A 13,855-nucleotide genomic window follows, 5' to 3' on the forward strand; every position below is an offset into this window, starting at 1 on the left:
ATTTTTTTCATACAAGTGTGAATATGTCTCCCTTGTAATGAAATAAGTTGCAGCAAAGAATACCTAATGCACTAAATACGTCGTCGATTTAATGCTTTTGTTTCTTGAAGGGAAAATATTGAATGAACCTTATTTGATATATTAAAATACAAAAAAAGTGGGAATATGACATCATAAGTTTGCTCATTAAATACATGCCTAAAACTGTTTCAGCGAAATAATGCGACGCAGTAATTATTTTCTCCATACGCATATTGTTCAGAACCACAAACATTGCTCAAAATGCTCAATTTTCAGGGCAAAATGCACGAAATTTCATCGCGCTTCGCGCTCGCATTATATAATAATATATCTATGTTCTTTGAAGAATAAAGTGACCGTCGTATATATATATGTATATATACACATAAACATTGGAAAACTCAATTATGTCCCCCACCTTTGAGCAGAGATTTCAGCATCCCACTGAAATAAATCGTTCCAGGACCCTGCATGACAAACTGAGGTAAACACTCTGAATTTTTTTCGCTCAGGTTTCATCCGTACACTCTAAACAAAGTTTACCCAATATTGGGTAAAATGGGAACATGCAAGTTGGTTGGGTAAAAAGAATAGTGTAAATTTTACGCATTGTTGCCCTGGAATAGGCCAATATGGGGTTAAAAAAAATAACCAGCAAACATGCATGTTATCTAATTTTTGGGTAAAATTCTACTCAGTGTTTTTAGAGTGTATTTTACACGCATGCATTTCGTCATATTATAGTGTACGGGCTTATATGTATATACCGATTCTTTTGATTCGATGAAAAGGCAGCTAACTCATGTTTATGGTAAAAGTAACCATTTACACGGTTAGAACTCTGATGTGTACGTAAGGATGTAGTCCTATATTTAAAAAAACGTGCGAAATATAAATGGGTATGAAAGGAATGTCAAGAATTTCCTGTAAATTAAAAAAAAATCAGAAAATGAAACTTAGAATAGAAAAAAATTACTTTGACATATTTCTGCCACATTTGAATTAGACCTTAACATGATTTCTCTATGTCATTACAAAGTGAATTGAAAATCATTCTTTTCTTCTTAAGGAAGTGTAAATATATTGATAACAATCAAATAAAAATTGAATCCAGTGAGCAGCACATGTGGCATCACGCCAGGCTGCAAGTATTATATGATTTTCTTGTGCATCATTTTATTCACAATCGGAAGAGTAAACCTCGTCATAATAGTGGAATAATTGAACCTTCTTCGACATTACTGTCTTGTGAATTCTTTATTTCTTCGAATCAGCTTGTGTTCAATTTTCTTTTCGTGACGTGATGCATATTTTACACACACTGCAAATTTCACGACATACCAGTTGCTATATACTCTAAAAAAGTTTACCTTGGTTTGGGTAAAATATTTTTAAAAAATTACGCAATGTTTCGTTGAAATATCCCAATATGGGGTTAATGAATACACAGCAAACATGAATGTTCCCTTTTTACCCAACATTGTGTGAAATTTTACTTAGTGTTTTTAGAGTGTATAGAATTCAACAAAGTTACATTAATTGGATCATAACTTTTCCGAGACTCAACTTGTTTTAAACAGTATTTGTGAACCTGATCCAACTCAAATGCTGGTATCGTAACGCAAAAATTTCGTCAAACTGAAACAATGATAATAATTTGTTAAATTATGCAGGGCAGACATTAAAAGTCAAGTCCGCACCAGAAAAATGTTCATTTAGAATCAATAGAGAAAAATCAATCAAGCATTTAGCTGAAAATTTCATTTAAATCGGATTTAAAATAACAAAGTTGTGACATTTCAAAATTTCGCTTATGGCAAAAAACAGTTATATGCACAACCCAGTGACATTCAAATGAAATTTATGCCCCCACTCACTATTTCTTTCGGTTTTGTCGTTTGAATTATATAACATTTCAATTCTTACAGATTTAACATTACTTAACCATAAAGTCAAAAGAAAGGTAATAACACATATTCAGGGGGAACAATGAAGAGACAATTATCATATTCTAGTTTTTTAATACAATAAAATACAAAAGAAATAGTGAGTGGGTGACATCATCAGTCCCCTAATTTGCATACCGACCAAAGTATGCATATTAACTTTTTTTAATGAAGTGAAATTTAAAAATGTCCTGACTTTCTTATTTTACAACCAATTTAGATGAAATTTTCAGTGTTATGCTTGTTGGAAGTTCCTGTCTTAATTCGAATCAACATTATGTTGGGGTGCCTTTTAAGGTGTGGACTTGTCTAAGCTTTTTTATCAACCTTTTGGTTAATTTCATGCACCGGGTAGATTAATAAAATCATGATGTCCGATTTTACGTTGCTATAACGGGTTTTCTCAAACTGTACAAAATGTAATATTGTATTTTTCCAACTTACTTGCAGACATTCCCCGATTTCGAAACTAAGATAAATGCGAGCGATATAAACTTGAATATTCGTTTCGAAAGTTTATGGTTTATGAACAGAAATATCATAATACACGTATAGGCCTTGAAGTTCTGATATATTCCTACATGCGGAAAACACCTCGGATTACATTCAGATCTTACAGTTAACATGGTAAACATTACACATTGCACTTTCTGAAACATATTTTACATCATAAATATATATATATATATATATATATGTATATATATATATATATATACTGCATGGTTCGGAATGCGATACTAGTAAAATAAATATTCCATATGAGTTTGGAGCATTATTTAGTCACAAATCGAATATGAGTGAAATTTCGGTCCTTTTGAGTTGAATATTCCTGGAATAAATTTTTGAAATCTATCCAATATAATCACCTATATCTTTAATGCTCATTATTTATTAGACCGTGCATTACTTTATAATCGACATCGATTTTCTACATATGCCAATAGGAAACTCATAGGATTTGGGCGTGAAATACGCTCTAATATTGCGCAGGCAATTCATGCGAACTAAAACAATTTGCAAAATATAGGCATATTGCATCTCGATTGTTGTTCGTTCATTTGTTTATAAATTCAAGTGCATTATTATAAGGTAAACTGCTCGCGAGAATTTGCACGCTTATTTAACTTCCTGTGAATTATCATTCTAGCCTCCTTCGTTGTGACAATGTAAATGACCGGACGAATCCAACTTGCTGCGGGACCAAAAGCGTCAAGAAAATCGAGCGAACCAAAAACGTCTTGAAATGTAAGGAATAGAATCCACGGTAACCAGCAGACGTAGAACGGTAGCGTCAAAAGAACGACGGTTGATACGCCTTTATTGTATGACCGACGAGCGGTTGGCAACTGGTCATTGTTTCCTGGGTTTGACGACTTCGCAACCGCAGCGATCGCGCGTGACTGGCGGTAAGCAACACGGAGTAGAGCAAGGTTCGTAAACGTTATAATAACCAGTGTGATACATATTGGTATGACCAGGAAGAGAGACAGGAATATGTCTTCCCATGACCGCGTTGTGAAGGGCCAGGTGTGGTGCACGCAGTTCGAGATGAGGATGTTGGCAAAACGCTCCAATCCCGGAAAAGGGATGTAGAAGATACACGCGGTTGAGAAAACGCAGGAGGAAACCACGAGAGCGGTAATAACGCGGTAACGCGTGACCACCGTCGGGTAACGAAGCGGTCGCGTGATCAACACGTAGCGGTCACCGCTGATGAATGCCACGTTAGCGAGAATGCAAAGCGCGATGACGCGGTGGAGGTACGGTAAGAATTTGTTAATGATGTTACAAGTCTGTGGGTCATTGAACATAAACCACATGATCGACCAACTATTCCAGCACAGTCCCATCGCAATATCAAGCCAAGTTAAAACAGAATGAAGCAATCGAGAAGTATCGTTGATATCTCGCTGACTTTTAAGAATCGCCAAAACAATCGGGTTGAACAATAATGATAAAACAATATTGAGAATGAATGCAGATACTAATGCGACATCATATCCACTTTGTGAGTTCACTGGCGACAGATCCGTTTGTAGAGTGAAGAGTAATGATGTATTTTCCATGATGAAAAATTTGCAAACGACAAATAAACGAAAATAAATTCTGGAATAGGAAGGAACAGTCTTATGACATCAAATATAACGAGGTGCAGATATACCTCATCGATGAGACTTTAGTGGACAAATGCTGTCACCATCCTCATATCGATTATCATACAGTTCCAGATTCTTTATCACAGAAAAAGCAGATGCAAGGTAAATCCAATTAAGTTTAAGCACCGGATTCGATTCTCTTTGAGAAAGTTTCTATATTTATGTATTCTGTTTAAGAAATTGAAAATACAGGTCGGAACGTCGAGTGAAGAGCAAATTTATCTCGAATCGGAAGTGCGACGATGCGAGAAAGTGAATCACGTTTGAATGCACGACGAGCATGACGAGATGTACTGTCTGTCCCCAGGAGATCAATTGCTCGAATCGCTAAATCAAATAGGCAAGTCGTGATGATACTTATACGCATGCGTGAAAGTTAAAACCAACCATGCATAATCATTGATGGTATGTATCAGCGAATACCTTTGAGGGCGATCCCGTGCTAGGAAATCAGCCATTTTCATTACTTCTTTCAACCTGCTGTCCAAATAAAAGCGAGGAACTTCACTTTTCTTTTGTGAGAATAAGATAATAATAATATAGGATATTTATATTGCGAACATATCCACCTTGTTAGGTGCTCAAGGCGCTCCTATATTACCCGGCTAAGCTAGCTAGCGCACACAGCTTTTTAAGGAATTACTTCCTACCGGTACCCATTCACCACACCTGGGTCGAGTGAAGCACAATGTGGATAAATTTCTTGCTGAAGGAAATTACGCCATGGCTGGGATTCGAACCCACGACCCTCTGTTTGAAAGTCCGAAGACTAATCCACTGGGCCACAACGCTCCACAGAACCAACACAGAAGCAATGGATAGTCTTAATTGTGTTATATAAATGACAACCAGCAAAACTATCTTGTCCATGTGTGTACCATTTGTTTTGTTCGGGACACAAACACAGATATCAGTCACTTTCCTATTTTTCTTTAGGAATTATCTGTTGTTGTACCGTTTCAGGTTTTGAATTTATATGGTTTGCACACGTTTAATATTTGCAATTAATCTCCTCATGTGCAATATGACATAGTACTTGAACTTCTTCCTGGGAGTCTATATCCTCAGCTCTACTTTTCTTTTTTTGTGCTAGATTCAATTACTACTTTGCTTTCATTTTAGCGACCATTGTATAAGATTGCCTCTTATTCTCTTTCCAATTTCCACCACTTGTTTTCCCTTTTTTTGTCTTATCCACATTTCTTTCTCTTTTGTCATCCTTTTCCTCTCCTCTCTCCTCTTTCTTCCTAATCTTTCACTCCTCCTATTCTTCATTGGTGACACTTTGTAGTAATTATGTTATGGGCCTTTGGTATTTACTTATGATACATTTCTTTTCCATCTGTATGAATCTGTACTGTATTTAACCCTATCTAGGCCCGGGGGCCTCGGAGGCCCCCCCCCCTCAACAAATCGCACGATATATTCGCCATGCGAAATTTTTTGACCACGCCGCTCTCTGAGTTTTTACTTTTAAGTCTTGCGCAACTTTTTAGACCAATTTTGCGTCACCCGGGTACGTGGTTCCGTAATTACGCAACATTATGTAAGTGCATGTCAGACCGAAATTGCTCAAAAACGTGATTTCGTGTACAAAGTCAATGCAAATTGTGTTTTCAACCAAAATTCATAAATGTATGATTGTTTTTAGTTTTGCTAGTCTAAATGTATTCATTTTATGATTTTATGATCACAGAAGAGTCCTCAACAAATTTCATTGAAAAAACATTGAAAAAAAGGTAAAAAAAACAAAGAAATTCATAAGAAATTGCAAAAAACAATATAATACATAAGAAAATGATTTGATATCAAACATTTTTTCATGTACTCTTGCTAAGGACACCACAAAGAGTTTCTATACCAAAAATTAGTACATTTGGAGCTTTATTTAGGGAGTTAGAGGAAAAAGTATGATTTCGCATACTAATTACGCATAAATTAGCATAATCACTTAATAGCGATTCGCATGAAATAAATTACTATACAATCTGGAAGATTAAGTCCCAGACAACCCGCGTGCCAATTTTCGGCGCGGTCGACGGCCGAGATCTTAGGGGGGGCCTCCCAGGCCCCCCCCCCCGGCCATAGGAACTCCCAAAATACCCCGGCCTAGATAGGGTTAAAATTCATTCATAATGTTTACTTTATATTTTGTTATGTTTCTATTTGTACATTTAAACATTCATACATTTTAGTCTTTGACTGCTTGTTATTATATTTTGATTTTTTTTATTGCAATAAAATCCAAAATGTCCAATATATGATGTCCTCTATAATTTGTACTTTCATAGCATTCTACTATCATGGCAGTCTCCGCGAAAACCCTATTTCTACATTTAGCAGTGATGGTCAAGAAGGAAAGCAAGGACGATGAAATTGATATGGGTTAATTTTTCGCAGTCTTTTCAAGTAAGGGGGCTAAATGATACGGGAAACCATTACCATTCGTGACATTGCTTTTGATCTAAATACAGGCATGCGCCATTTTCAGATCAGTGAAAAATGAACTAAAGGGAAACTATAAAAATAAGGAGACAATAATAATGTTATAAATAATATTATATAAATGCTGGGGCGTAAATCCGGAGGGGGAGGGGAATATATCCTCCCACTTTTTTTAGTGGAAGAGCCGTGGTGTAGTGGATCTGACTCTCGCCTTGTAAACAGAGGGTCGTGTGTTCGAATCCTACCGCGGTATGGCGTCCTTTGGCAAGGCGTTAATCCACACTTTGCCACTCTCGACCCAGGTGCTAAATGGGTACCCGGTAGGATGCGAAAGATATTGTATGTTTGAATTTACCAGCGCCAGTAATTTGACTGCGACGAATGCAAGGAATACTCCCCAGGGAGTGGAAATTGTGCACTTTTCGTGCTTGATTGAAATGAATCCAATGACCGGGGTAATAATATGCTGTAACGCGCTTTGGGCCATTCTGGGAAAAGCACTTTATAAAAATTGGCTATTATTACTATCATTATTATCATTATTTGGAGAGGGGCGATGGCATGTACAAGCATCCCCTCACTTATCAAGACAGAAACGATATATATTTTCTTTTAATCATCAAATTCTCAATACTACTGTTAATGCGTGGATTCATCTTTAAATGCGATCAAGTGCTTGAATTTGCCAAAATTTACATTCTTAAAATTTCTCACGCGTTCAATCTAGTCTTACAAGATTTTGGCCATGACAAACATATTGCAAATATTATATCCACTGTATGAGAGTTTGGTTATAATACGTCCCTTTATGAATTGTGTGATATAAATGACTTTTAAATATGGTTATAATTTTGATCAAAAATCAATTGAAACATCCATTGAATACACTGGCGTGAATCAACGGGGGGGGGGGGGTTATACTATCCTAGCATCTCTTTTGAAGTGGGGGAAATTTCTACCAAAAAATAGGCATCCTCAGTGGCGGACCGTGACCCGGAGGAGACAAAACATGGGGGGGGGCACAGCATTGTTCACAGACAATGCAGTGCCCCCCAATGCTTTGTCTCCTCCGGGTCACGGTCCGCTACAGTAAAACAATTATACGCATATCATAACATTATCAATAAATTAAACTTTAGAAGAAAAGGAGAAAGAAATATAAAGAGCGAATAAGTACTTAGCAGTCAATATTTTGTTCAATGAAAACTCATTTGCTCACAGGTTAAAAATGAGATGAGAATGAAAAGAACGGATCATGAATTGGGAATAAGGGTGTTTTATGAAATGATTATAGGCATCGCAGGCCATGATATAAACTTCCAAAAAGATGAAAATAGCACAGTGATGCAAATTTTTAACAAAAGGGAAAGAAAGGAAAGATTTAAATAATATCAAATTGGGCGATGAGGCAAAATTCAAAAGTTGGAACAAAATTCATATTTGAAATATTTATTATAGATTGTTATGGAATGAGCAATGTTTCATGCATGAAAGACGAATTCTGCCTTGAAATTACTAAAAATTTGCTCGCTCACTCGCATATTGATAATTTATTTATACTGTAATTCATTAAATTTTCTTTGTATCCCAACAAATCCATTACAATAAAGCCATCGAAAAAAAAATCACGATTGATAGGCCTTTAACTGATAGATGGTAGTGTAATATCCACATTTACTGTAATATATGCCCATGGTGCGATAATTGCACACCACCTGAAAGAGGTGGACCTCAGTCATTTTGTCTTCCAACCACTGAAAATATGCTCCCTCGCACATTAACTGCATGTCATTACTTTATATATCGACAGATCCATTACAAAGTAGTCATTAAAAAAAGGTGTTAAAGGCCTTTGCTCGGCAGATACACATTTGCAGTATATGCCTACGTATACAATGTCCGTGATGTAGTAATTACCATTGGCGGCGGAAGCCAAAAATTTTAGGAGGGAACAACCAACAATTTTTTGACAAGCAAAAAAAAAGAAAGTAAAGGTTCTCAACCCAAAAATTTTAGGGGGGACGTAGGAAAATAAATTGACAAGCAAAAAAAAAAAAAAGGGGGGGGGGACCGTCCCCCCTTCCTCAAATTTAGGGGGGGGGGGGACACGTCCACCCCCGCTTCCGCCGCCTATGCTAATTACACACTACTTTAATGAGGTTTTGGACACCACTACTGACGATTTGCCGACTCGCTTCGCTCGCTCGCATATTGATATGAACTGCCAATCATTACTTCATAGTCATAAAAAATCGTATGTCTTTAACTGAAAGATGGCGGTATTATGTAAACGAATGCTTATATACCCCCGTATACATAGCCCCTTTTGGTGTCCCAAAATTTTGTGACGTTCATGTCAGTATTATATTGATATCACCCCCCCCCCCCCACTCTGCTCGGACCGGATTTAACGTCAGTGGATATATGCATCCACCAGCTAGCGCATCATTTTTCTTTGATAATCAGACTTAGAGCCTCGTTGATGGAAACTGAAGGCCGCGTGATAATCTAAAATAGATTGATTTCCATGAGCACTTGAATGTCATGAATTTGATGGTTAAAAAGAACCGCCGATTATTACAAAATTCACTTCGTCCTCGAACGCCACAATGTTGCATTTATTGCTGATTAACTTACTTTTTGTTTATATTTTAATTTAAAGTTCTCTGCTGATAATGAACACAAATTAACTGCTTTGAAATAACCATTTAAAAGATTAATACGACAAAATGAAAGAACATGAAACCGGCATTACATAGACATTCTCATTTTTGTTTAAATCGCCACACTTACGTTTGCATGGTTGACAGTATTCAAACATGACATTTTGTATGACATGACATGAATGTCAGTTTTCATTCATTTCATTTAAAATCCAACAAAGAAATATAATTCAAGTCACACAGTATGCATTGTCAAATCATGTAAAGCGTTCAAATTAATTAAACATTAAGTTCTTAATAGGTTATTGATTGCAGTCCCCTGTAACTTAGATTTAAAAATAGTGATTTTGATACATTCTTAAAAAGTTGGAAAAAAAAGAAAAGGATAACACACAATATGGAATAAACATGTAAGTTTATACGCTCAAAACAACAACAAGACAAAAATTTCTCAAGAGCTGCTCAAGTTTAGATAATATTTTAAGGCATTGTGTGTACGTAATTGCGTCTGATTTAACTCAACATGAGTTGTTTGAAAAATGTGAATTCTAAAGACCGATGTTTTAAAACTATCTGAAAAGTCACGTGGATTTGCCCAATCACAAAATGATGTATTTTTAAGCATTTATCCTGCGTGGACTAACAAACTTTTTGTAAATGTATCTACAATATATATATATATATATATATATATATATATATATATATATATATATATATATATATATATATATATATATATATAAGAGAAATAGTCTGCTTCGGCATATGGAATAAAATAATCATAAAAGGTATAGTAAATGCCGTAGAAATAAAATCATAGATTTTAAAAGGAGCATAGCTCTAAAAAATGAAAGGTAAAGTCACACTCTTCGTCAGTGCCCATGATGTGACAAAAAAGAGAATTCAAAATCCGTTTCTGAAACAGTCGTGAAAACACGTCTGTTCATGGGCATACGGATTGTGAAACTCACCTTTCAAAGAAATCAATGCGCTGGAGATGGAGGAAGCGCACTGTAAAAGACGCATCTAAAGACGCGTTGCCATGACTGCAAGATGACAATGGCGAATCTCCGGCTCCAAAACAGGAAAATCTGAAAAGGGCCTCACCGCCAACAGTCGAAGTTTAGCAGTAAAAAGTACCTGAGTAAAATAGAAATAGTCTGCTTCGGCATATGGAATAAAATAATCATAAAAGGTATAGTAAATGCCGTAAAAATAAAATCATAGATTTAAAAGGAGCATAGCTCTCAAAATTGAAAGGTAAAGTCACACTCTTCGTCAGTGCCCATGATGTGACAAAAAAGAATTCAAAATCCGTTTATATATATATATATATATATAAAGAGAGAGAGAGAGAGAGAGGGAGAGAGAGAGAGAGAGGAAAAAATGACTACGAAGTGGTCGTTGCTCCTTCTCCATTTAATCAAGCTTTCGATCAATGCATGATCTTCCTCAGGACTATAAATATATAAACAAAGTACAAATACAATACAATAATATAATATACAATATGATGGCCTCTAAAATAATCTAAACATGCTTCACGGTTACTTATTTTAGAGGCCATCATATTGTATATTATATTATTGTATTGTATTTGTACTTTGTTTATATATTTATAGTCCTGAGGAAGATCATGCATTGATCGAAAGCTTGATTAAATGGAGAAGCAAGGAGCAACGACCACTTCGTAGTCATTTTTTCCTCTATATTGACCCTCACCACTATGAATGACCGCCAGTGTTACGAGGCTTTTGGAAAATTTCTTCCGCTATATATATATATATATATGTGTGTGTGTGTGTGTGTGTGTGTGTGAGGGTGTGTGGGGTGTGTGAGGGGGGGGGGGGTGTAGCTTTGTACCATTAAGATGAAAGGAAAGTTAGTACCTTTGGTTAGTACGACCAATAATGGCGCGCTGTACGAGTTATTGCTCGTTACTCTTGAACAGTTGAAGTTCCCGTGATAGCTCGCAAAAAGCTAGCGATTCTGTATGTATTTGCTGAGGTGATCATTTCAAAATACACACAAGACTTATCGGCTGATAATGATATGCTGTGAGAAATGTCACCCATTCAAAAGTCATTTTGTATTTGGTTGAAGTCGGCAAGGTGAAAAGTTTACCCATCGACCAAAACATACAAAAAGGAAAAATTTCGTCGAGAAATCACGAAATCGTTTATTTACACTGGACTCGGATTTCCACTTTTATATTTGCCAATACTGTATCGTTGTGTAAATTATTTTCCAAGTGGGAATAACTATATCTTATAGAAACCTTTGTGGATCTTGCATTCAACTCTTAATTCATTTGAAGTATGTCATAGGCTTAAATGTGGACTTGGCAAAACGTGAAGTAAAAATTTAATATCATGTATCTCATGTCATTTGTATTATTTCGTCCACCGATCATTATAACGTTTGCTCTTGAGAAGTTATATATAACAATACTTTATATATATATTTATATCTTTATCTAGCGCCATTTTGAGGTTCTATCGTACCAAGCAGCATTTTGTAGACTATTCAATAATTCATGCGGAGCGAAATAGTTTCGCCTTAAATAAGGCTTGCTGTAGTAAGATAAATATGTATTTTAAAACGTTTTCACTTTAATCACTTAAAGGTCAAGTCCACCCCTGAAAAAAAATGTTGATTTGAATAAATAGGGAAAATCAAACTAGAATGACGCTGAAAATTTCATCAAAATCGGATGTAAGATAAGAAAGTTATGACATCTTTAATGTTTCGCTTATTTTTCACAAAACAGTGATGCACATCTCAGTGAAATGCAAATGAGACAGTCGATGATGTTCCTCACTATTTCTTTTGATCTTTATTGTCTGAATTATACAATGTTTCAGTTACAGATTTGATTAATGACCAACTTGACTAAACCATATAATATCAAAACAATGCTAATTCCTCTGTTCAAGGATGAATTAATCATTGATTCATTTCACAATGAGGAGAAAATTATAATTTTTCAGATTTCATATAATAAAATACAAAAGAAATAATGAGTGGATGACGTCATCAGTCTCCATATTTGCATAAAGACCAGGATGTGCATAATTTATACCTGTTTTGCGAAATTATGCAAAATTTTAAAATGTAATAACTTTCTTATTTTATATCCGATTTTGATGAAATTTTCAGTGGTGTGCTTGTTGGATTTTTCTCTTTTTATTCACATAAACTTTTCACTGGGGTGGACTTGTCCTTTAACTAAAATCTTTAAAACATGCTTGATGTTATTATTGTATTTGTCAACCTTTTTCCCCTTTCTTTTACTTGTTATCCCTCCTCCTCCTCTTTTTTTCCCCTTTTCTCCTTAACCTTCTTGTACTACTTGTACTACATCTACTACTACTACTACTACTACTACTACTACTACTACTACTACTACTACTACTACTACTACTACTACTACTACTACTACTATACTACAACTGCCACTACTACTACTACTACTACTACTACTACTACTACTACTACTACTACTACTACTCTACTACTAATACTCTTCTACTACTACTACTACTACTACTACTACTACTACTATACTACTACTATTAATACTACTACTACTACTACTACTACCACTATTTCTTCTTCTTCTTCATCGTCTTCTTCTTTTACTTATTATATTTTCAATTTCCACCTATTTGTTCCTTTTATCCATTGTTGTCTCATCATTCCATCTGATTCATATATGTTTCTTTTTCTGTATTTTCCTTTTAGTTCGTTTTTTTTATTGCAGGAGTTTCTTCATTTAATGTAAAGTCAAAATAAATTTACAATACACAAAAATAATCGTAGTACGACATTAAAGTACATTGCAATGTGCAAATTTTTAGTGTCATAAAAATTTAAGGATAAGACAAAGTAGTGAAAACAAATTCAGTGGCAGACTTATATAAGCAAAATAAATGCTTAGTAGCAGCCAGAATGGAAAAATATCATGTTTCGTAAAAAATTTAATTTTAATTCACTTCAAGGTCCCCTTTCATTTTTTTTTCGTTTAATCTTATCAAAACCACATAGATAAGAACGTGTAGAAGTGGAAAAATTGGTAGATTTTTCGCAGGATTTTCGTTGCTGCTCGATCGAATCATTCGAATGGGAACTCAAGAGCAAACACACTCCTCAAATTTTTGAGACCGTCCATACCCATGTAGCCATAGGTACGGCGTTTCAGACAAGAATATCCACTCGGGGTTTGCACTACACTACGGTCCATTACCTCCTACGATCCAAGGTAAATATTCCACGCATTTGCACTCATCTCACCTGTACATATGTTCTTCAAAACAATATCGAATTTTGTTTGCTGTCAGCGGCGTCATGAATTAAAAAAAAATTCAAGGAGCAGAGCCTGGCATCCCGACATGGCACAAACGGAAAACTTTCTAAACTCACGCTTCTTCAAATAAAAATCGATTTCTTTAAAGAATTATATTTTATTGATTTCAGTCACATATTAAAGAATGTAAATATTTACAGATATCAGCAATGCTTAACAAATGATTAATAAATGCATGTGGTGTAAAATGGAAAAAAAAATGCTTGTAAAAGAATTTAGAAAAAAAAAATCAATTTGATGATAAGAAAAATA

Source organism: Lytechinus variegatus, chromosome 9 (genome assembly GCF_018143015.1).
Source record: "Lytechinus variegatus isolate NC3 chromosome 9, Lvar_3.0, whole genome shotgun sequence".
Taxonomy (NCBI): domain Eukaryota; kingdom Metazoa; phylum Echinodermata; class Echinoidea; order Temnopleuroida; family Toxopneustidae; genus Lytechinus; species Lytechinus variegatus.